This window comes from Cuculus canorus, chromosome 5, assembly GCF_017976375.1.
Source record: "Cuculus canorus isolate bCucCan1 chromosome 5, bCucCan1.pri, whole genome shotgun sequence".
Taxonomy (NCBI): domain Eukaryota; kingdom Metazoa; phylum Chordata; class Aves; order Cuculiformes; family Cuculidae; genus Cuculus; species Cuculus canorus.
In genome coordinates, this window is record NC_071405.1 from 57,026,431 (window position 1) to 57,053,092 (window position 26,662).

At 41.6% G+C, this 26,662-nt stretch overlaps 1 protein-coding gene across 15 annotated transcripts in view; it reads right to left on the minus strand.

Moving 5' to 3' along the window:
• Positions 1 to 26,662, minus strand: part of RAD51B (RAD51 paralog B) — a 440,935-nt gene that overhangs the window by 73,032 nt on the left and 341,241 nt on the right. Inside the window, exon 12 of one of the 15 annotated variants that reach the window (XR_008450208.1) lies at positions 24,263 to 24,525. The exons of the other annotated variants lie outside the window; for them this stretch is intronic. The gene's annotated coding sequence lies outside the window, so the exon portion shown is untranslated. The remainder of the gene's footprint in view (positions 1 to 24,262; positions 24,526 to 26,662) is intronic. 15 annotated transcript variants of the gene reach the window in all.

Here is a 26,662-nt window from a genome sequence, read left to right on the forward strand (position 1 = left end):
ATGGTCATGCTTATGAAAGACTGGGAAAAGCCTATAGGACTGGAAACCCAATCCAAAGACAAAGCACAGTTTTATCCCTGGTGGCATTAAGTTTACTATATGAACAATAACTAGTTGTCCTTTTCATTTCACATTTGTCTGACAAAAATGAGATACTGAACTGCGATCACTGCAATGGATCCTGTGCTAAAACTGGCCCGTTTACATAGGAGGAAAAAAAGCTTGAGAGATAACACAGTAGAAAAAAACCCTGGTCTCTAATCTATCAGATAGATATAAAGACAGAAGTGCTAGGAAGATTTCCTACAGCACTATGCAGGGGAGATAATGTCAGAGAAATCTGTCAGACTTCATAATTACTGCTAATGAGGTTAATCTAAGGACAACTAATCCTGCGGGAGAGCATGATGGCTCTGTGACCAGGGTCTCCTCTGAAACACAGGAACCTTCAGCAGGCCTCAACCCCTAATGCCTCCTCCTTTCTGGACCATCCAGTGCCCCCCAGTGCAGGAATATCTCCTTTTCTCACCGAGCCATCCCAGTACTGTGCAATCGGACATTCCTACCTCTACAAAGGCAGTGGCTTATCTGCTGGCAAACTGCACCCCAAAGCAAAGAACAGGTTTGCCTCTGTTTGCACTAGCCCCTGACTGCAGAAGCACAAGATCGCATGCGCACTGTGGCTTGATTTGGAAAGTGCCTTTTGACTTGTGTTTTACCACAAATGCGAGTTATTCCAGGGCTCCAGCTTTGGTTTCACATATGAGTCAAAGCATTGGGAGGACCAAACACTGATGTGGCTAATTAAGAGCTCTAGGAAGAAGCCTAGAGTAAAAGCCTGGTCAGTTTCCAGGTCCTCCTCTTTTTATGTGCCGCTCTCACTGCCACACTCATGGTGGCTACGCAAGAGACTCTTGTAGAAACCTCTGTGTAGTAAGCACTGTGCAAATTATAGTGACTTTTCCAGTTTTGGTGACACGACTTTGGAATTAACCTTTTCCACAGCAGAAAGATGATAGTACAAAACAATCACAGAAATTTCTTGTTCTAGCACAAAATGTCATTGCTTCTAAAGAGGAAAACCAACATCACAGTCTTTCATCCTCCCAGGAGAGGGAAGGAGAACGGGGCAAGTGGCTGCTGCACCCAGAGTTTTCCAGACCTGAAAAGGTCTGGAAAGAACTCCAAAGGTCTATGGGAAGGCCCTGCTGAGGCACATCTGCAAAGCACACAACAAATCCCAAGTACAGATAAATTCTGTTTCACATTTTCAACCCCACTCTTCATGTGACAGCTTTCTTTAAAATCCCACAGTATCTCTTTCTCACCTGGAAACATCATCTCCGCTTTTCTTTCTCCCTGTCTTGTTCTCTGGTTTCCAAAGGACTGTTAAATGAGAACCTCTTTTCTCCCTTGCCTCTACACTTCTGTTAACCCTGCTTTACATATTCTATTACTAAAATAAAACTTCAGCTGCATGAAAATAGGACTTGAGTCCTTTGACGGCAACTGTAGCATTCGTGCCTATCTCTCACTGGTGCCAAAGGTGAGAGGAATTTTAGTAATTCAATAGATAGATAGGGTGGGAGAGGTTATTTGATTAAGTATTTGGCTGTACCATGTTTCTGCAATACTGTGCAGTTAAAAAAATGCTAAAGGTCACATGACATGCTTCCTTAGGTAAATGAAATAACTTTTTTTAAAGGAATATGCTCACTCCAGGTGCAATTATCATATTTTTAACACTTTACTGTAAGTCACACTTTAAAGAAAACTCTTAGCCTACAGCTCAGTCGCAATTTTTAATTATTTTCCTTTCCTCCACATCCCCACACTAACAACAACAGGACTGGCAAGGAAATCCCAATAGGCAGACTGTTATTCAGTCCATTTCTGCATTTCTAAGGCTCATCGACCTTTCTTTTGTCAGATAAAAGCTTCCCATCTCTTTAAGCCCTTCATTCTTGCAATAGTCCCACAGAAAAGTTGACATCCTTGGCAAGGAGAGTGAAAAGCAGCTTGTCTGCCTTTCCCAACAGGCCAGGCTAGGGTTGTTCTAGCCTGTTTAAATCTCTCCCCTATTTATATGCTAATGTTCTGGTATCAGCAGAAAGTATAAACAGTGTTGTTTATAGCTCCCTATAGTCTGTGAGCACCAACCTGCCAGGAGAATACTATGTACTGGGCAAAGAGATGTATTTATTGACAATGAAAATGCCCACTTCTGAGACTATGAGAAACAAAACTGAAGTGTAAAAAAAGAGCGTCAACCAACAATATAACCATACGAAACAGGACTGGCAAAAAGCCATTAGCCAGGGGGTCAGTCATGGGCCCTGAGGAGCTATGAGATTTCATATTTAACAGGGAGAGTTCTGGGGAGACATTCAGCACAGAGACCTCTAAGAGAAGAGAGCATCGGGTTCCTTGGCAAGGCAGCTTACAAGCTTCATTTGCTATTATTGCGGATTTTTGTTTGTGGATAATGGCTCATAGCTTGGCTCATAGCCCTCCCAAATCCTAGGAGAGTATGGTATGGTCTAAAGGAGCAAGCATTGGACTTCTTGAGTTCAGATCTTGTCTCTCCATTTTGCTATGTGACTTTATTCACTAGCAGAGCACTAGGTCTTAAAAACAGCAGTAACAGCAAAACCAGGCAGCAGTAAGGATGTACATCAAAGATGATTAAGCAATGTCAAGCTCTCTGAAGACGTTAGGACACAAAGCTTGTCTCTCCTCTGCGTCAGCTGACAAGATGTTGGCAACTGCAATGGCACTCCCTGTTCAAAACAGGGGAAATACATGTTCACATCAGCAATGCCTTATCTCCCAGTAAAAAGAAACTAAAAAGCCTTAAAAAAATCCCTGTCTACCATAGTGCCTACTGTATGCAGTTCTCTCACAAATGCAATTACCGACAAAAGATGCTGGACTGGCTGGCCTGTCAGTCCTTATAATATGGTTTTCTGCTGAAAGACAGAAAAAGGCTGGGACAATTAAAGTTTAACTCTCATTCTCCTACCATATATATGTTTCAACTCTCACCAGAAGAGATTTACCGCTCTCATTTTGGGAGGGAAAGAGCAAAGGACTTCAGTGGGGCTGAGCCCTTTTAGGAGTTCAGGCCACCCAGGCCAGCTGAGCTGCATCCAATGCCTGCACTGGCATTGCTATACCCCACTCTGCTGTCTTTGGAGGGATACTCCAGTGACCAAATCACCAGTCCAGCTTGCCTCCTCAGTGATCCAAAGCTACATCATCCACTGGTACCACTGCCTCTCCTGCTGGGCAGTTTCAGACAAGGTGCCAATAAAGGACTGAGTTTTTCTCCAGCCCTCACAATCTTCAACACCAGTGCAAAAGAACCTGGGTAGGATAATGTGAACTTGCTTGCCTGTTACTGGAGAACTGTACATATATTCTAAATAAGAGGAAGTAATCTATTCAGCAACTCTATATCAGCACCAAACTCATGAAAGGGTAAAATGCCAAGAGGACCACTTGAAATGACATTGTGCCTTGTCAGAGCAGCACAGTCACAAAAAGACCTTGAGGTGGTAAACAATGAGAGTATTATATTGGCAAAGATGTGCTTTTCTTCCAGTGGGAATTCAGTTGCTAAGTGCATCAAGAGGATTTACAGCAACCCTTTGCTGTAATAACTAGACATAGGCCTGCAAGAAAATCCCACATTTGGCTGTGGCACACTGGCTAAGACTGCTCTCTCTCCTTCTAGTAGTGTGTTCCCAAAGAAGGAAACAGCTTATTTCTGCTACTGCAGTAAGTCTGAAATCAAGTAGTAGTCTGGTGGTGCCATGCCAAATTTTCCAATGCAGAAAGTTTGTCTACCGAGCTAAAGTAATCTGCATGTGATCTTGCACATATAACTTACATCATCTTTAAGAAACTTAATCCGAGCAGTTTTGGTGTTTGAAGTTTTGCTGTACAATGTAAAAGCATTAAGTCTAGTCAGACTGCATCAGGTGCCCTGCACGCATTACACTGTGTAGTTTGTGGGATTACAAGTGCTTATCGACAGTGCAAATAAACCAGCCCAGTTCATTTATTCCACTAGAGATTGTCTGAAACTTGTTCACTTCTAGTAACTGTCAGCTAAACCAATAGGCCAGGTGGGGATGATGCTTGTTGGAGTCATTTGGAGCTCTACCAGCAGTTTCTAAATCTCCTTCCATTACTTAATTATTTTTTGTTAAGCACCAGCAGTAAGAGACAAATAAAGGCAGCCCCATAGCAAGGAGGGAGCTCCTCCTTCATCAATAAGCACAGGGCATATTCATTAAGATCACAGTATGAACAGTGAGAGATGTCTTGAATCTAAAGCTAGGAGCTGGGATTCTAGCATTTGTTTTTTTGGCATCTATATCTGTAAGAGTATGAAAACCCAGACAAGTATTTTTAAGGGTCGGTGGGTATTTGGTCAAAAAGAAAGCCAACACAGCTAAAACTATCAGAGAGAACTGTAGATGCACTTCTTAGAGATGCATCTACAGAAATATTAATAAAGAAAAGGCTAGAATGTAGTCTTACATAATTCATTGCTGCTGAGACATTGGCCAGGAGGGAAGAATGGAAAAAACAGTCTATAAAGATGCCAAAAGTTTCTAAGCAGAAACATCTGTTGAAGTCTTAAAAACGGTCAGGCCTGCAGCAAGCTCAGCAACAGGAAAGCCTGCAGTGGATCACTCCTACCCTCATCAGCCCCATGAGCTCCTACCCCTGGGATCACAGTGCAGCTTGGAAGATAACTGACACCATGAATCAAACACGGCTCTTTTCTTAAAGGGGAAAAGGGGAGGAACAGAGAGCCAGGATGGGCGTCCAGGGAAGACAAATGATTACTTGGAATAGAGGTATTCAGGAAGATTTACAAAAGAGTAAGGGAACATGCAAAGGGAGACTCAGTGGTTTATCCACTCTGTCCCAAAGGGGGCTGTACGCTGAATTTCCATTGCCTCGTCCAGTCTAATTTTAAATGTCTCAAGCAAAAGGCCTTGCTCCCCTCAGGAGGCAATTGCAAAATCTCACATCTTTGCTTTTTACATGACTGCCTCTTCCTTTATGCTAGTTAATTTCATTTTCTTTGTTTTCTCTTGATATTCAGCAGTGCCCCTAGACATATCTGATCCAAACAGCAATTTCTTCTTCCTGAAAGCATTCGTTCCCCTCTGCTGTCTTCTGTCAAGAAAGAAACTATCTTAAAAATATCTGTGGAGGTTGTATTTTGTTCATGTCTGCAAGATCTGCATCTGCCAGCAGGAAGGGAGCACAGTTCTACTGGATCTTAAAATGATCAATGAAAGAGGGACCTCAGTTGCTATCGTACAAGAGAAGTACAAATTGGAAAAATTTCTTACAAAGCAGGGCTTAGAGCCTTCCCTCCCCCATCTCTTATGTTTTCAGATGCCAACCTTGACTAATTGCTTCTGTTAAAGCTTCTTAAAGCACATAAACCTTTACCTAACAAAAGCCAAACTTTCATCAATGACAATGAAAACTTTAACTAGTAGTCCTTGGGTGGAGACTCCATTTTAGTTTCAAATCCAAAACTCCAGCAGCGTGCATTATCCATAGCAGTGGGCAGTAACCTAGCAGTGAATTTCTGAGTTTAGAAAGGATTCTATATTAGAGTCAGTGGTGACTGAAACACCATAACTGTATTTAATTTCTCAAAACAGGGCAATATTTGAGCGCTTGGGATTTCATAGGTATTTACCCTGCACTTTTGAAAACCTAAGCAAAATCCTTCCCCTCCTTTAAACTAATCACTAACATTTTCCTAGCAACAGTTTTTCTATATAAAGTTAGACTGAAGGGTCAACATATGGCTTAGATTGGAACTCTTGCTGTGAAATTATCCATGCAGTCCACAACCAGCCCCTCCATAACAATAACAGAATTGAGCAGAGCAATGGTTAAAGTGATCAGATGTTCAAAAACAAACTCTGCAGTTTTCAGTATTCACCATTTGTCAGATTTTGACCTGCTCTAGGTCTGCACTCCAAAATGGCACGTGGTGATTTGCTTCCTGGCCCAAATGCTTTCAGTCCTCAGTGTCGAACATCAAAGAAAGCTTGCTGCTCAAGTGGCTCCCTTCCAGCTTGCCTGGCTCACTGCTCTCCTTCCTTCCCTTTTGTTTTTTTTATTAGATTAGCAGCTTCGAACAAGAAACTATGGCACCATCTGAAGCTCGAAGGATCCATTTATCAGTCTTTCTAAGATCTTCTCCATTTTTATACTTGCTTTTTAACTTTCTCTATAAACACTGTATGGGGGAGGACTTCTTGCTATTGAAGTTGTTCATGTTTCTATTAATAGCTGTGGAGTCAGTTATCCCTACTTAATGAGGGTGGTGACAACAACATTACTAGAAGCAGTCATATTAGATGTAGCTTTTCCATGTCAAGCAGCTCATAATGACTGACCAAAAGGCCTTATCAGTAGCTTGATTTTCCTTTCAGGTGTGGAGCAAAGTTTTCACGCTGCATGTGAGGCATCGGATGACTTCAAAGACCGAGAAACACAAAAAGGCTTAGGAAGCTTCTTGCGTCAGGCTAGTCCTCCCGCAGATTTCTAACCAATCTCAACCAACTGCCTACATCCAGTCTGGGCTCATGAAGCCCCGGTTCCCTGCAGGTACTCTGGCAAAACACAACAAGGGTAATGGTCTCCAACATCGCAGGAGTAAAGGAAACCTTTAACTCAGTGTTAAGCCTCTTAAAAAAAATGAGCTGAGGTTCCTCTGAGATTTTATTAAATCTGCCAGCCTATGAAATACTGCCCAGTGGATCAAAGACACAATGCACTCTTTCTTAGCTTGTGTTGAGCTCTTCATGGATCTCCAAAGGGCAGTAGGACTGTAATGTCTCCTTAGGTCAGTCATTAAATATAGGGAACCCAAAAATTCACCAGAGCCCAAGAGTCAGGATGGGACTCTGCCATCCCTTCAGGAGCACAACATCTGACCCTTTTAATACATCTTCACTCCCTTCTCCTGCACTACACTGAGAACAACTCACTGTTGCTGATGTATAAAACCCTGCCACGAAAACTACTAAAAAGGGCAGCTCCATGCTGGCATTGATCCTGCCTTTATCTCACTGCATTCATTGTCTAAGAGAACAGAGGCAGGATTAGAAGGGGGTTTAGAGTGCAACCAGGCAGTAAGATTAATAACTGCTCTTAGTTTCACTCACGATCAATTAAGTGTGTGCGACTCTGCAGAGGTTCTTCTTCAAACAATCAGTAGGGATGGTAGTGGCAGTTGTGGAACCAGAAATCTAGCAAAGCAAAATTTAGTTACACAGCATTTCTTATAGGAACAAATTAAATATTTCACAATCTCTTGATCAGCAAATACCACTCTGCTTGTGAAGATCTGCTAGCATTTACCCCCAAATTTGTTATGTACCCTATCTTACTCCTTTACAAGTAAGTCTACTGACTCCACTTGGCATGCAGGCAACCCTTATACTAAGGAAAGTTTGCTATCAGAAATGCTTTCAGCTGCACACTTGAAATGTGTCAGCTACTTTTTAAACAAATCAAACATGTCGAAACCTAGAGTATAATATGTTTCATCAGATTTATCCCAACTTTATCTCCCACAAGCAAATACAGATAAATCACATGGTCTGGCTGCTTTTTCCTGGAGGGGTTAGCACTGCCATTATGAATTCTTGTATACGTGAATATAAGATACAGCACGTACAAAGGTCACAGAGGTGACTATCAAATGGGTTTTCTGTGAACCTTCACATTGGTAAAACTTGACTGCTCAGAATTCAGTAGCTGCTAGTGTAAAAGTGAAAAATCCAGTGGCCTGTGAATGAAAACTGGCCAGGTTTTATATCCATCACCTAATACAGACAATGTCACAAAAAAAAAGTATTTCTGTAGCACTTTGACAAGTTCCTTGCAAAGGCGTACAGCACAAGGAGCAAACCAAGTGCACATGTGTATGCAAAGCTTTTGGGACACCACTCTGGCGGGAGCAAAGCCATGTGGGAAAGGCACATACTGGCTTTTGATTTCAGAATGTAGAACATCAGATAATGTTTATTTCCAGTAATGCCCATATTTTGCATTTGTCCATCACTTTTTATTCTAGAAAATATTAAAGAAGACGAAGCTACACAAAGGAATGCCTATATCCATGACTGAAATGGAGCTGGGGGCAGCTGTTGGCCACCCCAGACAGTACTACACAGAAGCTTGGGACAAAGTTGAAAAATAAGTTTCCCTTTATAATGGCTAACAATACCTTGCAGGCATGTCTGTGCAGCCTTGGAATGCCTGGAACCAGGCTTCAGAAACACAGAGCCCTCCAGGCATTTTGCTTGGCCTGACAAAGGACAGGAGGGAAGGCATGTGGTTGCTTTGCCCTTACCACACTCCCAAACGTGTCCTCTAACATGTCCTGCAGGACCAAAATTCTTGCTTCAAATAATGGAGCTTTACCTGAGTAGTCATCCCACAGTCTGTGCACAGCAGCTGGCTATATTCCCAAGCATTTAGGAATTGGCCATCTCTATTTAATTGAAACAGCAGGAGAATTTATGAAAGCAAAATTGAATTCTCCTAACTGATAATTGAAAGATTAACTTCTGGAGGGAATGCCTTGAGATTTTTAATGACCACACATGATCAGGACCTTAGTTTAATATCTCATCTACCCACGTGGTACTGACTACGTGCTGATGGTAGAAAAAAGGAGAAAAGGAAATAAAAAACCTGAATGTATAGGCGTCTGTCATCTGAATTATGGTGTAAAGAGATCACAGCAGCATCCCCACAAAACCTGGCTGCCCAAGGAATTTCTTATTGATTCATACTGGCATCAATGAGAACGAGTCCAGGAAACACAGAGCTGCTCCAGCATGTTTTAAAACAAAACAAAACAAAGCATCTCACAAAAGCACCCACAGGTTCTTGTTTTCATTAAGCCAAGTGCACACTTCAAGCAAGGCTATTAATGGTGGAACTTGGACTACCTTTATGGGACCACCATACGAGACTCATACTCACTCTTCATGATAATTTAAATTGTTTCCAATTCACGCTAACCTCTTACCACTCAAAAGCACTCATGAAAAATACACGCTGGCATTAAAGAGAAACTATAGCCCTTTACATTCCACATGATATACTGGAGCAGGGGATGGGTGAAACCTGAAATGGGCAGTGCAGTGAGGCACTGCTTCTGCAGGTTCCCATGCACAACCCAGAGGACCCAAGATAGCTCAGTAACTTTAAAGTGTTTCTTATTCATGACAGGGCAATATGACTAGATTGGATTATTTTGAATTACATCTTGTAAAATGGTGCCTCTTAAGCAGTTTTAGCCAAGAACTGACCATGGAAATAACCTTTTTTTCTGATATGATAGGACTCTACTTTAAGTTTGAGGCACACTAGCCAGAGGAATAAGGAGAATATGAGCAAGCAGCAAACATCAGTTTTCAAGGCGGTCACACCAACATTAAATTGACTTAAAACAAACAATTGAGAATCACAGATGGTAAAATATCTAAGACTGCTAATATTTTTGAGAGGGGGAGCGAGGCATGGCACATTTGTAAAAATAGCAGAAACCCTGTCTATACCTTCAGCAACATTCAAATTTTCTATTTAAAAGGGTCCTCCGAGGCTGGAGCTTTCACACACTTACCCCAGGTTTCACAGGGAGCATGGGAAAGTAAGCTCATTGAATCAGAAGGCCTTGAAAGGGAAAGGAGGCTTGCAGCAGGATGGGAGGAGGGGAAGAGCTAAAGCCCAGCTTGAAAACACATGGAGAGAAATCGAAAACAAACACGTACCTACCCCCAACGTCCACATGCACACACATGCAAGCCCCAAACTGTGACTGAACTCTGAAATTGGAGACCCAGCTGGTTTGGGAGTCACTGCTCACTTCTCCTTCTCCTTTTTTTTATTTTTTTTTTAAGTTTATTGTTTTGCTTTCAATTACCAGCTCCTTTAAAAGGAGAGAAAGAAAATCATCAAAGTTCTGTGTTTCTCTCTGTGTGTGTGTGTGTATGCACACGCGAGTGTGTGTGTGCACATGTGTGTGCCTGTGTGTGTGTCTCCCAGGCAGGTCAGGAAAAACGAGCTGTCAAAAGCCCAGCCCAGTGTCTGGCTTTCTTGTTCCTGATGAGGATTTTATAAATATTTGTGAGGCTGCATGGGGCGGGGTAGGGGGGGCTGCAAGAGGGAGGCTAGATAACTTTTGGGCCCACACAGCACAGAAGTTTTGAAAGCCTGCTTTTCATTAGCATTGCTTAGCAACCAACTCATCTGCTGCAAATCTCATCACGCCCCAGCAAAGCATCCACGGCATGCTAATCTTTTCATTTAATAGAAAAGCTGCTGTAATCTTTCTTCCTTTTCCTTTCTAAAAGAGCAGACAATAATAATAATAATAATAATGATAAAAAAAGAATCCAGCCCGGCTCCTCCTGCTGCCCCACACCCTCACCAGTGCTCTCGTTGATCCGACACTTTGCCGAGTTCCCATGGATGACCTACATGTGTGTGTTCTGGCTGATAAGTCCCAGCTGCAAAGGCAAGCTGGGGTTGGTTTTTGCTTTTTGTGTTCTGCGTGCTGGAAAGGGAGGGAGGCGAGGGGGAGGATTTTTCTGGCCGGGTGATGAGAGAGGAAAGAGGCAGGGGTACAGCACTCAGAGTCCGAATGGCTTAAATGAAATCTCTGGCTTCAGATATTGTAACAGAAGCCTCCTCAGCAGAGAGGAGAGAACTGGTTTGTTCTGGTGTGCGTGTGTGCATGCGTATGCATGTTTCTGTGTGCGTGCACAAGCTCAAGCTCGTGCTATATCTGCAGGAGAAAAGCGAGTCTTGCTCTGAGGCTGATGAATTCCATGTCCAGCCAGCTGCAAAACAAGCTGTGCTCTGGAATCTCCCTGGGCTTTGCCCATCCTTTCACTCTGAAAATATCACGCCTAAAGGTAGGGGAAGTGGTTTGGACAAAATAAGACTTGACCTGAGCATCTGCCCAGAACTGAAACCAAAACTGTCTGTCTTCCTGAATTTTTGGCTTTTGATAATGCTCAGATAATTTTTCTTGCCACCTGTGCTTCTTCAGGCATGTCTGCACTTTACGGTTCCACATGGAAACACTAATCTATAATGAAACAGGCCATGCATATAGCTTCGGAGCTGGTGAGGAGCAGGAACCTGAAAACCCGCAGAAAACCAAATTTTCAGATATCCACCCTCTTTTTTACAGATATACATCCCAATGAGCAAGATGTGCACTACCTTTCCCTATGTTCTCTCCTCAGCCTCCTCTCCTCTTTATATTCTCCATATTTCTTCTACCTTTTTCATACTCCTGAGTGCTCCTCAAGATGTCTTCTCCTCCACACTCAAAAAGAAGCAAGCTCCTCCAAAGTGCAGTCCTAGGGGCTGTTTCACATTCTGTTTAACACCTTATCCTATTTCCTGATCCTTGAACCTGTGAACCTTGAACATAATACACCTCCTCACTCCTTTTCCCCTCTCCAGCATAATGCTGGAAGCATTCCCATTAATGAGGTGCTATAAAGATGACTGCAAGATCACAAGGCCCTACAGCAAGATTAAGTCACTCTGGACAATAATGTTGTTATCATACCTAAGGAAATGACAGTGGGGCCATTGTGTAGGAGATCAGGTAGAGATACTATTAATTTCCTAAGAAATCCAGATCAAAACCAGAGCAATATGAATCCCGGGAAGCAGTAAATGTTACATAAAGTTGGAAAGGATACTGAGATTGTGGAAGATATTTCAAAGTCACAGTGCTTTGCATTCTTAAGCAATATCAGAATGCACAATTAATTTTCAGGTCTACTCCTACAAAGTCCTAACGGACAGCCCCAGTAACAAAACTTTTGATAGCCCAGCTGAAAGAAAGCTGTAGGGCTGGGGAAAAAGACTCTGAGGAAGTTCAACCAATCTCAGCTACATCCTCTGCCAAACACTTCAAAAGGTTTCATGGAGCAGAGTGCCCACAAGCAGATGAAATGAGACCCTTCATGCACCATTTACTGCACTTGACAGGGAAGAATTGCCAGGTTTTGAAAAACACATCCAGCTCCTGTCTCTTCCAAACAACTTCAGTGCTACCAGCTTCAGTACTCGGCACTGCAACCCTTTTAGAGTCATCAATCAGGTGAAAACCCTTTTCCCTATGCACACACTGGGCTTGAAACCATTATGGCCTGGCTCTGCTCCCATAGCCAGCTGGAGACAGAGGTGCTTCAAATGCATTCTACAGGAAAGGAAATACAAACCCCACCTTTTCTGTTTTTTAATAAAAAAAAAAAATCTCAAGCCTCATTGGTTCTCAGGAAAACATAGTGTTGGCTCATGTTTAAAGTGACAGTGTGGAAAATAAAATCAGTATTTTAACAAACTCCCTTCCGTATGTTACTAACAGCTCTTACAAAAAAGCTGTTCAGCGTAAAAATAAGACTTTCTGGCCAATGGAAGGCAGGTATGCTGGAGTCAAAAGAAGACTGAATTCAGCTACATACAAATCGCCTCCTCTTGCTTGGAACTTCCAACTGTCTTTTCACAGGCCTGCATTTCTTTGAAATCAATTCTAAGTCATTCCAGGGACAATTAGTTCTGTTAGGCCGGACAAGAAGTAACGGATAGCAAAGCAATTGAGCCAGATGGCAGAGAGCAGCAAGTGAGGAACTGAATGCCACTTACCCACATGGCAGATCATTTGCTGTGAACTACCATCATGGTAGAGATAGAAATTGATATATTCTTGTGAATGGAAAATAAACTGGAATGGAGACAAAATTCCTTGTTTGGGGTGCAAACTGTGATTATCATTACGTTTTCTGCAGTGTGTCAGTGAACAGAAATTAAATATGTGCCAAGTCTCAGTGCTCCTGTAGTCCCTGGTGAACTTATATGCAGGTTTCAAATACCCCATCCTAACTGGCATTCTCATTAGCAGACTGAGCTGAGAAGCCAGGGGAATGTGGAAAAGGACTCATGGTTCTAAGATATACTATTTTTAACTTTTGTCAGCGTAAAGGTGAGGAAACATAATTGCAAGCTCCTCTTGTTAATACTAAATTGAAGTCTATGGGTACACATATCTCGCAGCCTCTAGCGGAGAAAAAATTCCTAATCAAAGAGTGGAAGCAAATTATCTGTAATGATCTGTGCTTGGGAAAGGCTCAGGGCAAAGCAAACAACAGATGCTTATATGCACCACCCTTTTTTTTTTTAGCAAGTTGTAACAGCTTCCCTGTAAGATTTATTATTTTTTGCTAGTGTTCATGTTCTTACAGTATTAGTAAAATGACAGCTCACAATGAACAGCACATAGAAGACATTCACATTGTCGGACAAGGCTAAGAAATACCAGCTTTCATGGTGTTCTGCAGTTCAAAGAGCGGAAAATTTGTCACATTGGCAGAATATTAGTTGAGGGAAAGAAAATGTGTGAAGGCAGTTAAATAAGGTTACACAGGTGCTGCTACTTCAGACTGTGGAAAAAAAATAAATTATAATACATGTGAAAGAAAATAATACCTCTAATGTTTGAGTCTTCTTACTGCAGGGATAAAACCACAAGCCTGCTTTAGGAGTGCTGCCCTCCTTTAACCAGCCAAACATCATACTGACATTCTTTAGTGACTTGTGGTTTGGAGAGACAGCCATATGCAAAACTGAGGCCTGTACACTTCTTAGAACTAGAAACTATTTGTGTATGTTCTGGTAAAGTTTGAGATGCAATCAAGCCAAAGAAAATTTTACATGCTAATAGATCTCTGTCTCACGATAAATGTTACAGTCTCCTAAGACGATATTATCACTTCAGGCTACTCCTTACCCCTCACAAATCAAGAGACAGTTTCCAGTTTTGGGAGAAAGATGAGAAGGGTTTAAACGCTGCCAATACTAAAACAGAGCATTTCCGAATAGCCAGAGTTTGAAGCAAGTCCTGTGATTGCTAGAAATAGGTCAAACTCAAATTACATACACGAGCACTCCAAAAGTTTAAAGAAATTTAGGGAAAGAAGAAAATTAAGTTATTACCAAAGTTAAGAAAATACCTTACTGTGAGCTCATTGGTACTGAAGAAGCAGGTACAATTTTACCAAAATGATGTTTTAAATTTAGATTGTTATTTAGATAGAATTCTTGCCTTATAGTTCACCAAAAATCCCCCTTGCTTGGGATTGAACTACTGAACTGCTTATTTCAGAGGATTCATAAATGAGATGCCCTTAATGTTTCCACAGAACAGGCCCATCAGTGAAAAGATATCAGGATTTGGACTTGTCATACATGGCATTTTTTGCAAAATTTACTCAGTTCCGGCTGTATTAGATGGAAAATTCTAGCTCCAAAACATCAGGTTTTGGTTTACTGTTGTCAAACACTTACTAATTTAAAATGTCAAATTGCATTACCCACAAACATCCTATCACAGAAAAATGCTGGTATTTTTAGGGTTCAGATAGCTTTAGAGCTAAGACGTATACTTCTAACTGTTTGCATAAATAGGAACAGCACTGTTCTTTGTAAAGGCAAGAGGGGAATGAAGCAGATATCTTATCATTCAATTGCTACATAACAGTACAATAGCGAGATTCAAAAACCTCAGTGTACGTTTAAGGTCTGGAGGTCAGTCCCTTTAAGCTGTATCTCCTTACGTGGATCTATTCTTATCCCACCCCAATCTTAAACCTCATTGAGGTTGTCACTCCCACACTCCTCTGCTTCAACCGTTTCCCAGCCCATCACTGCTATGGTTCTACTCCTCACTGCTTCCCATTCTTGTTCCTTCAAGATGTGCAGAGGGGTACTATGAAGTGGGGGGATACAGCCTAACTTCCCATTCCCTAGTACTGCCTTCCAGCGATTCAACAGTTCCTAAAAGCTAGAAAGGGGAATTTCAAAAGAAAATGGACTCAAGTTTGTGCTGGAACATGCTTAGAGTATCACTATCTGTATAATTTTTCATATGAAAATAAAAATCCTTTTCCTTTTTTTTTTCTCCTAACATCCCCTTCATCCACCAATAACGTGCACTCTGTACTCAAAAATGAAGACCACAGAGTTCCTTAAAATAATAAGAGTTGCTTTCAATCACTTGTAAGACAATCACTTTTTGCCTAACTCAAGAAAAACTTTTTTGAATAAACTTTCCATCAAACCCATCCAGAAACATGTCCCTTATTTAAAACATTTTTGGCTCAAAGGCCATGGTTATTATTTATCATTAGATAAAAACAACATCTTGCAATGTAAAAGATGAGACAACTGCACCAATCATACTGCCTGTCCATCAACAATAAGGTGACAGCAATTTCAAATGTCTGAATGACCAAACATGTCCAAAAGAACCTTAAACTCCTTAACAGATCACAGAATCATAGAATGATTTGAGTTGAAAGGGACCTTAAAGATCATCTAATTCCAAGCCCCCTGCCATGGGCAGTGACACTTCCCACTAGATCACGCTGCTCAAGGCCCCATCCAACCTGGCCTTCAACATTCCCAGGGACGGAGCATCCACAACTTCCCCAGGCAACCTGTTACGGTGCCTCACCACCTTCATTGTGAAGAATTTCCTCCTAATGGAGGAGAATCTTCCTCTCTCCAATTTATAGCCATTCCTCCTAGTCCTATCACTACATGCCTTTGTAAGATCAGTTAGGATACATCGATATACCCAGATGCTTCCAGCTCCCTGGATAAAAGGGGCATTCCATGTTTGCATCTGCACTGGTCATAAGCTGTAGGCTTCCTCTGGAAGTCGCTCCTGGGCTTCCGTGTGTCTACAATGCTTTTGTTGTAACTGCTTTCTACCGTTGCAGGTACAGTGATATGTGCTTCTGCGCTTATGAACACACCCATCCACTCACTCCTTACCACCTTCCTTTTCTCAGGGATTACTCAAGAGATGCAGAAAACATAGCAAAAACTAAACAGAATTGCCCGATCAAAGCTTTCTGATTCTGTTATGCCTGCAAATTAGTTTAGTGTTCCTAAAAAATAAAAAGCCCTAAGAATGCTGGGATCGGGATTTTTCTAACTACAAAACACACACGATAGGTGAGCAGCAGTGCAAGCTTCCCCACTGTCTGCCAGTGCATGGCCACTGGATCAGAAAGAGGAGGTCTAAGGACAGGAATGGTGTGTGGGCTCTGACCGTTCAGTCTAAGACTTCCCAGCGGACACAGACAAAGCTTCCAGGCCTGACCATGGTCTTTCCCTAGTTAACTGCAAGGAGGATCACTGACTCTTAATAGAATGACTAATAATGAGAAGCAAGAGTGAAGTTCTAGGTCCCGCCCTGGATGTGTACGCTGCTCTGCAGTCCTGCAACCCAACAGTGATTGAGGATCCCTTATGGAGAAGCAATCAAGGCGATCAACAGCTCTCTGCTGGGAAGGGGAAGAAACGGGCTACAGCAAAAAGAGCTTTAACCCCTGCTCCTGCTACAGATTTCTGAGAAGCAAATGACTTCAAACTATTAGTTTACTGTTAGTAATTGTTAGACACAAAGCAAGCCAAATTTTACAGTGCAAAATGCCTAAGTCTGCAGACCTGTAGTATCTCACTGAATTGAACCCTTCATGGTTTTCGACAGTCCATACAGCAATTATCTTAGGACATTTTTTAAAGTGGTTTTAAGAATGCATACTGCTTCATCTCTATGGAAGGTCCTAACTGCATTGAGAACTGCATTTGTAAGTCAGCTATGAAATACAGGCCACCAACTGTCCTGGAAATTGCACCAGCCAGCACTCCATTATGTAATGGGAAAGCTTAGAGGAATTGATGAATGATTATCTAAAGATGCAGTTCCATGGCACCTCCAAACAGTCTCAGCTGAGTGGCCTAAAAAAATCCCCCAGGATTGTTTCTCAGCCAGTTTAAGCCAGTTCATACAACTATTCAGGTCAGGAAAGTGCTAGTGCCAGTGCAAAAGAAGAGGAGGGAAACACCCAGCTGGGAGCTGAACAAGTAGGAGCACAGTAGGCTAAGCAGTTTAAACTGCTATAGAGTTGAACCCTGGGGAAATGCAGAAATAAACTATTTGATCCACTTTGCAGTTGCTACTGAATGTAGCCCATGAGCTTCTGCATGTTCACTCCTTAATGCTAAAGTGCTTTCAAAGATATTTAGCAAAGATCTTCCCTGGTTATGAGAGAGGCAGCTGGACCCTGTCCCAATTACTTCCACTGAAGAGGGATGGAAAGAAAACAGGCTGCTTTGGTCAGCAATGGCAAACAAAGCAAAGTCAAACAAAGAGTGAAACTGAATAGTAGCTGTGCAAAGGTATTCCAGAGTTAGAATTACAGACAGCAAACTACCTTGAAGAGAAACGGCAAGTGGAGTCCTTTTGGATTTTGAACTGAAACTTGCTCTCTTGAATATCTTGGACTAGCTGGGAAATGGAAATAATTTACAGTAGATTTACAGTTCCAGTACATGACAGTTAGAATACTGGCACAGCAGTGCATAGAAGTTGACGCTCCTTGACTTGTAAATTAAATCATCTTTGAATTCTACAGAAAGGGGTAAAGTGTGAATAAGCTTGGTGAAGGGAACCTAGCTGTGTGCAAGTTAGGCCATGGGCACTCACTCTGCAAAGAGCTGTCCTAGTCTGAGATACCGCTGCCCTTCAGCTGCCTCTAACTGCCACCCTGCTCAGGGCTGCCATCTCCCCAGCAGTTGGCAGAGCCACCAGTGTGAGCACTCCCTAATGCACTTCAGGCAGGATTTGTCACATCAGTTTAAACAAGTGGTTTGAGCCAATTCACTTTTACGCTCCACCCCAAAACATGTCAGGGAGCGTACACACAAACTCTATCCATGACCGAGCAGTTGGAAGTGGCCGACAGAGGACCGTGGTAAGTAACTGGGCTCAGTGACGCCTTCCAGCTGGGTCAGGAGGAAGGGGGCTGTCCGTAGGTTTACTTTGTTCTTGTTTATGTAGGAAAATCATACCGCTTTAAGTAAATGTACAGCTTATATCCAATTTACTTAAACTATTGCAAACCCTTGTGTAAGCACTTACTGAAATGTAGCTTAAACAGCTGAGGGACATGGGTGTGGCACAAGTTTCAGTAAATCTGTTCAACTGATATAAATTAAACTGGCGGGATTTCCTCGTGTGTTAACAAATCCTTTGCAACTACACAAGGTCAAATTCTTCCATCATGTCCATACCCACGCAAGAGTAAACATGTATGCAGTAGAATGAAATCACTTCGGAATTTGGCTCTGCACTAAACCCAGACCAAGTTTTAAACTGTAATTGATCCCAAGCACCAAATCACAGCAAATCTCATATTGGTACAGTATTACTATTACTCCCAGGGCAAGCACACTACCTGAAATGTGAGGAATACAAAGTTTTCCAGCCTTATGATCCCTGTATTTATTTTGCTCAGGCTCAGGTTTTGTAAAGAAATGTGAAAGAACGGTGGTCTCCCAGTACTTCAAAGGACAGAGGTCTTGTAAATCTTAATATCCTGCCTGCCACAAAGAATGGAGCAGAGCTGGCTTTGGCTATGAGGGAGGAGAAAGGAAGTGCTCCTAGGCCTGAATACAACCAGCACATACAGTAGGTCTAATTCTTGTCCTATCAGCCTTGACGCAATGTGTCCTTTTCCTTCAGCTACTTTAGATAAACAGGAAAGGAAAAGAAATAAAATCAGTGCTGGAAAAAATACAAGCCAGTTCAGAAAGAAAACGTTATTGTCAAGTGTTCTAATGGCAACTTCAAACAATAGTGAGTACAACATGTCATATGAAAAACAAGGCTACTGCTATGATAGCCAATCACACCAAAACTAGAAAAAAAAAAAAGAGATTTTAAAAAAATCATACTGCAATAACAATAGTTAGCAGTTCAGAGCATTAAGTCTCTGCAAACAGCTTATGAGCAGCAAAGCCTGCAAAGTGGTAATATTCTTAGACCCATTTTTCCGACAGGGAGGTGCTTTACAGATAGTTAATGTGGTTTGCAAACAATTCCTGAGTGTACTTAAGCTACTGCCTAGCACAGCCTTGAATTGAACACTACCTTCCTCTAACCATTAAACTATTCCAAGAAGTATTCTTTTATTAATGCCTTTGTACACAAAAACAGGTGACAACTGGTTACACAGTAGGAGTAATCTGTGTAGGCACTCATTATTACTTCCAGAAGCCAAGTCAGCTTTCTGGTGTGAATGTGGGAGAGTTAGTACCACTGAAAGGGCTCATTCTACAGCTGAAGACTATAAAACTTATCCTTCTACAATGATTGTTGTACCTCTGCTGCAGAAAACCCTAAAGAAAATAGACATGGATTATGACAGCAGACCCTCTCACTTGGTAAACTCTTTTTTTTTAATAAATACATAGTTTTTTTTATAAATACATTGGACACAGTACGCCAAAACACTAATGAAGGGCATGGCTTCATATCAATCGTTGCAACTCAGTGATGTGATGAGAAAATTTGATTCAATCAGTTTAATTTTTTATCGGTGGGCTCATCACTTGTAGCATGGACACAAGGGGATCTGAAGAGACATATTCATTTGTTTAGTTAATTTAACAGGTTTCTTTCACATCACACAGTATGATGCACTGTCACAAATAGTTAGCAGAAATATGGAAATTGATATCCTCCAAAGGATTTGCAAATGCTAACTAAATATCCCACACATTTGCACAAAGTAGTTCAATATTATTAACTACTAGCTGAAAGTGTTTACCCATGTTATCCACTGTCACTAAAAAGTCCAGAGCTGAGCAGACATCAGAACTAAGGAGCTCCTTGTTTCCACCAACATCTTCTACCCATAAGACTGTGCTTCTTATTGTCGTTCTAAAGGAGTTAATTGTGATTAAGAGTAGATGACTATTTTTATCTGTGTTCTTCATTAAAACTCCCTCTATTCAGTGAATTGTATGGAATAGGCTTCCATTCCAATTCCTAGAGAAAGTCTTCATATTGCAAAAGAAAAAACCCCACTCTAACTAAAACTCCCATTAAATGAGCCTCTAGAAGTGTTACAGGTGAACTGGACCATACTGACAATACTCTCCTTTGACCTCATTCAAGTTCTACAGAAAGGACTGTAACACATTATTAAAGCAAAGATAAGAAAGATGCTGGGAGATGTCTGGGAGACATCTTGGAGGACACAGAGTTGCTAATGCAGAGTATGCCCTGGTCAGGTGATGTGGTGCCAGTTCTCCGCTCATGCAGTCCCTCCACTCTCAGTGCTGCTGCACTGCCCCAAGCATGCTCTGCCACTGCCTTGGATTGTTTGTTCATCCATCTGTTCAAAAGTCAAGAGTCAATTAACACTTTCACCTTCCTTATGCTCCACAGACAGTAGGACTTTTGCTGGACTTCTTGGCTCTCTCCATATAGCAGGGTGTTACAGTTGAATTTCTCTACTTGCTGCCTCCTGATGGAATTTTCCTCTCGTATCTCTCTCCCTGCTCCTGCTTACTTTCTTTTCTTTCATTATATCCAGTTGATAGCATTACCTTTCTGGGCTGTGCCCTTTGGCTGCAGAGGTAGTGAACCCTGTTCCCAAGAGGAAGACTCATGCCCAAAAATGCAGGTCAAATAAGTTAGCGCTTTTGTGAACTAAGTATTGTCTTTTTCAAATATTTTTAAAAATGGAACTTATTCACCAAAGAATAAAAGACCAGAAAGGTTTGTAACTCCTAACAGAAACCATCTGCTTAAACATAAGGCTGGGAATATATCAGTATTTTGAATTCAGGCTCAGGAGAGCCAGAAGCAAGAATACCAGCCTGCAGGCTCTTGCTCAGACTTATCTTTCTGTTAATGAAACAGTTTCTGCAAAAGAAGTGTTTTCACATCAATAAAATGCTTCCAGAAAACCCAGAGCTGACCCAGTAGCTGGTCTTTATTAATAATTTTAAACTAAAGTTACACATTAAAATATCCACCAATGATTTTCTAAAATAAATCCAACCTACCAAAACCCAAACCTGTGAATTTTGACCGTTATGGGAATTTTTACTTCTCCTCTCTTGAAAATAACATGACCCATGGCCCATTTTTCAATCCAGGTTTCAATCCTCTCCAGCCAGCTGTCAGGAAACTACAGAAGGTGCTTGAAAGAGGACAAGAAATGGCTGGTTCTAATCTGAAGGGAAAAAAAAAGTTAAGGAACAAGGCAGCTACTTGTGGCAGAATGTTATTTTTTCTTCAGTCTCTGCCTGCATATTTTCACAACATGTGTACTCTGTTACCTTGTCACTTCCCTCTTTTCCTTGGGTAAATATCTCTGCTTTGGAATAAAAGAAGGCCCTGGGGTGCTACTTGTAAGGACTGCACTCGCCTTGATATGTTGTTTTTGAACTGAACACATACAATGGACACATTTCAAACTTGGACCTTTGCCATCATAGATGTTGCTCTTAGTTTAAGCTTCTCAGATGATGGGGGGGGAAGGCTGGAGGTAAAGAAGAGGCTGGGAGCGGGGTCACACACTCTATCCTCTACCAGATGTGGGAACTTGTGGGAACCAAGAGTGATAGCTCACACAAAACCCTCTAAGCACACAACATAATGGAAAGAGAGGGAAATGCAAACTGACCCTCTCCAAGCACCAAATGTAAGCAAAATAAAATACAAACTACAGGGAGAAACGGACAACTAGGCCATACCTTTGCCATCAAGCTGCTTGAATTAAAAAAAGGTGGCACGATTAATACTTTATTTTTCAGATAAATAATTTGTTTACAAATTATTTACAAGGAAGGGAATCAGTTCAAAGGAGATTTTCCCCCATCTTCTCTCTGTAAACCGCATGCCCTGTGAAATGCACTCTGTTTCATGCATTCGATTTAATCTGCCATTTGCAACCCACCAGATGGACTGGACTAGATCAGACATCTATTTTGCAGAAGAATTAGATACAGAATTGGGACCTAGGAAATTCTGGATTAAACTCGTTCAAATACTAACCCATGCCCAAATACTAACGTAGTTAATGGTTAGTAAGATATACCTGGGTCAGATATACTTTTCAACATCATTATCATGCCATATTCTCATCCTATTAAATGGCAATGCAGCAACAGGTAGGGGAAGGAACCCCCGAAAGCTGCAATGTGTACTAAGCAAATTGGAGCTGGGAAGAACTGCTAGTGAAGGTGAGGTTTAGCACTCGAGCAAAATGAAGTTGGGAACAAAACAAAGTATTGAGCAGCTCCTGAAAGGTGCAAGGGAGGTCAGAAAGAGTTGAGAATTTTCTGCTTTACAAAGTACTGAGTCCAGCTCTGCAAAGTATTTTTGGAAGTGTATTTTACACACATGTACCCACTTAAATTGATAATATATCCAACAAGAGATCACCTGAAGAATCATGCTTAAATGCTTGCTACTTACCAACCATCTCTTCCAACCTGATCTGTCTGATTATCCTGATCTGTTCCCTTCTCCCTCTTCCAAAAATAATACAGATACTAATGGCTTATCTTCTCTATCATTACATTGCAATTTCTTTCCTGGAATGTCTCCTTTTTATCCCTTCACCAACCCTAGACAATCTTTACCCTCCATACTTATTTACTTAACATGGGGCTATCCTGTCCTCAGTTCTACAGCTCGGAGGAGTAATCAACCACTCGCACAGAGCACAGATAAATTACAAACCTTATGGCTGCCCACTTGGGTATACTTCCCTTTCTCCTGGCAAATCCCATCCAAAGGACCATTTTTCTCTCAAAACCAGCAAGTAATTTGCCTGCATGTAATGGAAAAGATGAGTAGATGATATTTAATTATCTATTTACATCTTATGAGTACACTTCTGTAATCAAAATATTGCATAGCCATACCTTTGATAACCACTAAAGCTCCTTAAAAACTATGTTGGCACAGTGTGATTCTCACATTACATTACACAATATTTATATAATAATACCCTTTCCCAACAGTGCACCTCATCTGGAGCACAAGCAGTGATAGACAGGGAGAAGGTGCTGTTAGAGAACTGCTATAAATGGGCATATACTAGAGCAAACACTAGCTTGTCTTATGTGTACAGAGATTGAACCAATGCCTTGAATAGTACTGAGACAAGGGGAATTAAAATAATATTTATTATCCACTTTTTGCAGTGTAGAGAGATTTAGAGGACACATTCTAAATCTAGTTTTTGAGTATCAAAACAGAAGTAAAAATAGAAAACTCTGTCACTATTTACTTGTTTAAGAAATCAACATTTTTCTTGCTGCTCTCTCAGAAAAGACAGAGTAATGAAAATAGTCTGCAGTTGGGAACCTATCAAGCTCTAGGGCATTTTGCAGCCCAGAACCCTGGAAGTCAAAAATAGCTCTACAGTGGACCATATTTTCCAGAAGCTGTGGATTTATTTATACACACAGACCTATCTGTGAAAACTCCAAGGAAGGTTAGTAATACAATAAACTTAAATTTCTGTAGCTCCTTTACTAACCAAGCAAACTAACTACAGTATTTAAGTTGATGCCAAGTTTTTATCCACTACTAAGATGCAAGCAGCTCTGGAATAAAACACAGCAGTACTTTGTAGGAGCCAAGCAGAGTTATGCAGTGGCAAAAATCATATGAAGAAATCTAATAACATTACAGGAGGAGAATTTAGGTTCCACATAAGGTATATGAATTTCAAATACGTTTTGGGATGGAAGGGCTTACAGTGTTTTCACCTACAGTCTATGTGCTCTGTGCCCGGTGCTACAGAAGCCAGCTCTGTGCTGTAAGAAATGGCTTCTTTTCTCGGCCTAGAGCAGAAGTCCTCTGTCCCACCGAGTACTCCTAGGAAAAGAAAAGTTACTATGGAAAGGCACAGAATGCCACCCCGAGCTTTGGCAATTCAATCAGCACCCGCAGCACAGTTACCATCATCCGGCGCACACTTATCAGGTGAACTGACAGTATGACCAAGGCTCCATTTCAGATGCCGCTGCCACTCATCCCGGAAGCTGTGTAGCAGACCCCACCAAGCTGACTCTCCAGTGGAAGACCTAACCCAAGAGGATATGTAGGACACAAACAGGTTTAAGACCTGCCAAATATAAAACCTTGTATCATGATACTAGCAGTGGTGCGTGTGCAAGAAAACAGAGCAACACCAGAGACAGCTGAAAAAAGGTGTTGCCATGACTTGATAACTTCAGGGAATACAACACGGGCCCTGCTGCTGCACGCACCATCAAGGGAAAGAGGACTCACATGCAACTCTTCACCAGCTCCTTTCTCTCTTTTAAAGTGTCTTGGTTTTGACTTGAGCAACGTCACCCAGTGAAGTAGCAGAACTCCAGAGTCATCCAATGAACTTGTGAAATCCACTGCTGTTCACTAAGGGGCCGAGATTTCAAGCCATAAAAGGCAAAAGAAGTCCCAGGAGGTCTTCTACAAACATCTTAATATGTCTATACCGAGCAGTATTTTCACGTTGTTCCCTTTCTCTCTCTCTCCTTTGACTGGATAAAGAGCTAAGAGGAAAAAAAAAGTACCTATGAACACCGATGTCCAGGGAACCCTCATAAATTCACTTCAGTTCAACAAATGAGCCCCGCCTAGGAAGCCATGAAAGAGAGCCTTCTCACAACAGCCTGATTATCACGTCGGTTCTCTCTTGGAATACTCTAACCTCATAGGGACAAGTACCATAATAACACAAAAGTATCATAATAGCTTGAGCACTGTAAATTACTTCTGTAACTTGGAACATGTGGGACACATTTCCGGCAGGTTAGTTCCCACTGATGCTGTTTGGATCTCTGTATCAATTAAGAATTACCCCAAGCCTGAAAGATTCATGTGCTGTACAAATTCAATTTCAGAACAGAAACGTGATACTACAGACATCAGATTTCAGGCAGTCACTGCATCCATCATAATTTTAGCAAGCTGGCTTTATCACTGCCCTATTCTCCACAGAAATATAATGCCTGTTACAGTCTTCCCTAGTATTGCCAAGATTTTCTAGAAATAAGCTGCTTGTTGATTTTTTCTTTAGGGATTGCTGTAAACCTATAGTACTTCAGTACTGATGGCATTTCTGTCCAATTGCAGATTTACCTTTAACAGTTCTCTGTCTTGAACTTTTTCAAATTTTTGCAGTTTTCAGATCCATCCACATTTTACAGCTATCTTTGTGTGAAGGCATCCTACGTAATAGGTACCTCCTGTTCATGTTTTATTTTTCTCCAGTCTCCCTAGAGTTTCTGGGCAGGATTTTTGCATGTCAGTACACAAAACTAACCTCACATTTATCCCTCTCCTAACCCTAAAGAAAAAAATCTGCCTTTAAAACCATGTTTCACTTCAGCTGTACCCTTAAACCCCAAACTCTGTGAAACTAGAACGAACCAGGGCAAATCAAACAGTGCTCTTACCACTTAGACCCGCCCTGCAACCCTTTCCAATCAGGGAATCTAAAATTACCATATTTACAGCATCTGCAGCAGAGCCAAGTACAAAACAAGATGAATAGCTGTGACGCACAAGGCAGAGTGTGGAAGTATGCAGCTGGGCCTGCAAACAATATAGGCACTTGGCGCTGAAGTCCATCTAATGCTTTTCACAGACCAGAGTGACTAAAAGGGGAAGGGGGGGAGGGAGGAGAAGAGAAATTCCAGGAAGATGAGTGAAAACACAGCAGAAATCCCAGGCTGCTTCACTAATGGGTAATTGAAATGACTCACAAAAGGTCTAGTAGGGAATTCAATTAATTAGGGACGTGACTGCAGAGGGGAGGAGGGAAAGAAAAGAATGTGGGCAATACAAGAAAATCAGCCCTCTCCATTCACTTAAAAAAGGGACTGGAAGAAAACTCAGGGGAAGAAAAAGCCAAGTATTTCAAGGCAGAGCCTCTACCTCTTCTTATGCACAGAAAAAGGCCACAGTTGAATCACCTTGTCTTCATGGGAGAAGAAAAGGACTAATAAGCACATCCCTATTGCCTTCCCTCCTCCTAGATTTCTAATGCAAAGAAAGGAAAACAATAAAATTTGATATATGAACTACAGAACCCTTAAGGCAACTGGTAACAAGAAAGTATGAGGACGAGACAGAGGAATGATGCTGGTTAGATTAGTAGAATGTTGCTAATAGCATCCCCCTCTTCATAACACCGCTGCTTATTCCATCTGACAATGAGAAGAAGGCAATCGGAAACAGTAGGAAGATGAATAAATGAAAAAAAAACATAGGGACAGACGAATAAAAAAATGTAATGAAAGAAAGGGACAGCTGCAGGAATGGGGACACACAGGAGGAGACAAGAATAGGCAGAAAAACCCAGAAAACAACTGCATGGAGAGAAGGTGAAGGAAAATGTGGAAGAGCATGGATGAGAGAAATGAGAGGCGGAAAAGTGGAAAAAGAAGAGCAGATGTGGGAAGGGTCAGGGAAAGAATGACAAGTTTCACAATCAGTCAGCAGTTACAACTTGCTGTGATGGGTACATGGGAGCAACACTGTTGATTCAGCAACCACCTGTTGACAAATACAGACCAAGCCTCAGAGACTCAATTTTCACCAGTGCTAGTTTAGAAATCTCGAGGAATGTGCAACCTAAACTCGCAGGTCATTCCTGATAGTGGAATATCAAGGAGAGATACAATG